The following is a 4,711-nucleotide window of genomic DNA, read 5'->3' as shown; positions in this document are numbered from 1 at the left end:
TTCTCCCACCACCACCTCAACTCCACCGAGACCTAGTCCTTCAATTACGGACAACATTTTTATACAATTTTAGGGAGGAATATGAAGAAAGTGATGTGATGTAATTGTACAATTCCTTCCTAGAAGCTTCAATATATTGGATCAATAGAAAGTATCCACACCATATACATATTTAAGAATTAAATTATGATTTTAATTTTCATTTATCGATGGTGTAAAAAAATTATGTGATTGACGTATTGCAAACAATCAAGTGATAATTTTAAAAATAATTATGATAAAAATTAAATAATACTAATGAAATAATTGTGATTTATTGGCCATTTAACAACTATTAAAATTAAATCTACTGTATATATAAATTAAATTCTTAAATTATTAACGTTGAATGAAGACAAAAATTATAGTTTGTCATGGTAGTATATTTAAAAAAAAATATAAGTTTTGTACATGAAAAGGTAGGTAAAATTTGTGCCTTAAATTTGTATAATAATAATATTGTCCATGAAATGAAATTGAAGAGCGTTCATCAAAAGTATCTTAATTTAAAAAAAAAAATTATTTAGGTATGAAGTGTCACATTAATTGCGTATGTGATACTCCATATTAATGCTACACAAATATAAACTATATTGACCTTCGATGACTAGTTTTATAAACTATTTTGAGTAGTAATGATAATGGAGGTTGCTAATTTACTAAGAAAACTTTTGTTAACGAAGGAAATCTTTGATAATAGAGGTTCCTAATTTCCTAAGGAAACCTTTGACTAGTGCTAACATTCCTATAGCCCTAGTAAAAAGTTTAAAATCCGATAAAGAATCAACTAACTCATTTTCAATTATCTTTTGACTGATCCCTTACTCGACTAATTAGATATCGACTAATTAGATATCGATTCACCATTTACTATCTACATAGATTATTTTAGATGTAGATAAATATATATTTGATTCATCACTATATAGAGTTTATGCATTATTAATTTTCATTTTTTATTCTCTTAAATGACAAAATCTTAGTTGTTATAAACTTGTTGGTAGGAAGAATTAATGTATGTTTAAATTTAGTTAATATAAAGTAGTTTTGTTTATTTATAATGTAAATGACGAATTGAAATTTCTGTTTATTTTTAAAAAAAATTTCTCTTTATTAACCACTATATTATTTATATATCAAAAAATTATATTAATAGACATCACAATTTGTTTTGAGAAATTAAATGTAAAGTTACCTCGTGCAATTGACAAAAAGGAGCAAACGTCTTTGGAGCGCACAACGCAAGATTGTGATACTAAGTCAATGAATTCACTTCCAAAATGAATGAAATGCTTAGAGGGAATCATTACATTTTCTGACATGACTTTTCTAATTGTTGATTTTTTTTAGTATGACAAGTCTAATTAGCAGAGACTCTCTCAAAAAAGAAGTCTATTAGCAGAGAGTGTATTTTGGTCAGAAATCCTCCTTGCACAGAAGCTTCTGTACGCACGTGAACAGAGCAAAGTCGCATGTTCACAAATATGTGTCGATATATGCTATTGTACATTTTTATATATTTTTGAACCGAGTATAATGAATATTCAATCTTATTATAAGAATTACATCATTTTAATTATCTTATTACAAAAATTACATTATTTTAATTTTATACGGTTTATGAGAGAAACTTTAAATATATATTTGATTATTTAATGACTATATTAATATAATAAAATTAAATAACGTAATATATTACTTGATTAAGTGGTTGCAATATTTGACTTTAACACATTTGTTAGTTATCTAATGAACGCATCTATTAAATTATCAAGGGTTATAATATTTGTTTAAATTATTTTCTTTCACCAATTGAATGAGTTTCTTTATAAATAGAGACAATTTAGAGGCAGAAAAAACAAATAAAGTTTATGATAAATTAGTCAAACTTCTGTCAAAAATATTTCTGAGTCATTTATTCTTTTCTCTAGTGCACAAGAATAAATGAAAATAACTTTATTCTGTAAACTATCACTGATGATAATCTTAATGTGAATGTGCAATTCAGTTCAATAATTGTAAACTATCTTAAACGGGATTTACTAGTTAACCTATTTACATATAATATACATATATATATATATATATATATATATATATATAACCAGATGACAACGGTCTATTATTGATAAGGATGACCAGATGAATCTTATATAAACTCTAATATCATTATTATAATTTAGACTTGACTTAACTCAAATATAAGAAATTCATTACCAAAGCAATGGACCGTGGAAACAACTTTTTAATACTAAAACTAAAAAAAAAGACAAAGTGACAAATAATTGAAAAAGGTATGGTCACGGGAGAGTAACTATAGCACATAAAACCAAATAGAAAAAGGGGGATTTCGAGGTAAATATGTGTACCATTTGATGTTTGAACACTCCTTTCAATTGTCAAACATTCTCAACATTTACTCTACACCGGTACTAGAACAAGATTAATTTCAAAATAGGACAATTAGATATATATGAAAAACAATTGAATATTTGTGGCCGTTTTTTTTAATAAGTAATTGATATTAAAGAAAATATATATAAGAGATATTTTAATCCAATACAATCACAAAAAGTACCTACTTTATAGACAAACCAAAATGTTAGAATACCAATTCGATAAAACAAAATCAGTATATCTACAAAATTTGTCAATAAATAAAGTCCAAGATACATTTTTATAAATGCTTTCTAGAGTTTTGTTGAAATTGGTAGTCTCATCATTTAAGAGAATTAGATTTCTTAAGTTTCACAAGACCTGAACAGAAAACCTTTTCATTTGTTAAGTTGTAGAAAGCTACAAAGTGAGTGACCCTACATTAATTGCGATGAAACAACTTATTAGTAGCTTTACATTATCAATTATTAACTAATAAAGATAGCCTCTAACAATTGTTCTTTCACTATTTCACAAAAGAGGTGACCCCAAAGTTGACTCATATGATCAATGGCATCTTTTTCATTCAATATCTACAAATTAAAACATATAAGTAAGTTAAACGGTATGATACAGTAATATAAGAAGTTACATGATGTTTGTTAAACAATATAATGATATATAAATTTTTTAAATTATATCATGTTTTCAAATCCTTTAACAAACTTTGACTTTTCAATGTCAAACATATTTTTCATTGCATAATATCCACATGTACGATCATTGTCTTATAGAGGTGACTATGGAATGTATCCATCATTAAATGATTGCATATACATGTTATTTAGCTAATACTATTAAATGTCTATAAATTAAAGTAATTACATTGATAATTTTTCGTGTACACTTTTTTTTGAAATCTGTCAATAAATTATATCATTCCATAGTCACGACAAAAACAATTAAGTTAAATATATAAAGTTGTAGAATTTCAAACGCTAATAAATCTATGCAACGACCAAAATTAAATTTTCATTTGAACAAATGGCAAACAACTACTGAGGATCGATACTCTAAATTTTACAAACAAATATCATAAGGACATATATATAAATAAAATAAAAATTAGTAGGATTGACTTAAGTATTCAAGCAAGGCACTAAATAACATTATTTTAGATCATTGTGCATCTTATCATACAAACACACCTTATTTGTGTTCATAGTTTTGCATTTGTGCTAGGGCAAGCTTACATTGTTTCCTCGCATCGATCTATCGTATTATAGTAACATAGATGTCATCTTTTTCTTTTTCTTATTTCCTTGGTTAATTTCAAGTTGTGCTTTGCTCGATTATGATTTTAGGATTCCTTTCACGTGTGTGATTGTTGGTGGTGCAAGAAGTGTATTTTTAATGCAAGCTATTGAAATTTTAGACAAGTGGAGAAGGTGTTGAGTGTGGTAGAAGTGTGAGCTAATGATAACCGATTCCTTAATCATATGTTTTGAGTAACAACGAAATTTTCAGAATCTACATAAAACTTTGACATTACATTACTATATGTTAATTAAAAACCTTAAGATATATGAACCATCACATTTATATATTGTGTTCCAATAATATATGGATCATGTGTATATTTTGGTGGTTGTGATGGCAATATTTTTAGTAAATACGTTGTACATCACATGAAACTTCCATTCACTGTATCTCAATATAAGAAATTCTCAATATAATAATTTTGTTACAAAAATTAAAATAAAATATTTCTATTTTTGCAACGTCTATCATGTGCATGACTTTATTCTTTATTTTGATGTACATCCATGAGGACCACTAAAAACTTAAATAATTAATACCTCAACTAAATGATTTTAACCCTTATGATTTATATCTATGGTCATTTTTACTTTTTAGGGATTATAAAATAATTGTTTTTGAATTCAATAATTAGATATTATTTTTTATAAATTATTAATAAACATAGATGTTTTGTGTTAATGGTGAGTCCTAGATTTTCATTGAAAAATTATGGGTAATTTATACATCAACCAATAAAAATTGTCCTATAAATAAATGTGTAAGCACACACAAATTCATGTGCAATATATATATATGGCGCATAACACTAGATAACATTCTGTCTAGGTCCTTGTTACTACTTGATGTTCGTCATTTACAAAACATTTTCTCCGTTTAGGTGTTGACCAATTGTATCTATGCTTAAGGTCAATGCGAGAGAAAATATGTGATACATGTTGGTCAAATTCCATTATGTGGTAGAATGAGAATGAAA

The sequence above is a fragment of the Cicer arietinum genome, chromosome 1 (genome assembly GCF_000331145.2).
Source record: "Cicer arietinum cultivar CDC Frontier isolate Library 1 chromosome 1, Cicar.CDCFrontier_v2.0, whole genome shotgun sequence".
NCBI classification, from domain to species: Eukaryota; Viridiplantae; Streptophyta; class Magnoliopsida; order Fabales; family Fabaceae; genus Cicer; species Cicer arietinum.
The sequence above is the reverse complement of the archived record's forward strand: the minus strand, read 5'-3'. Positions refer to the sequence as shown.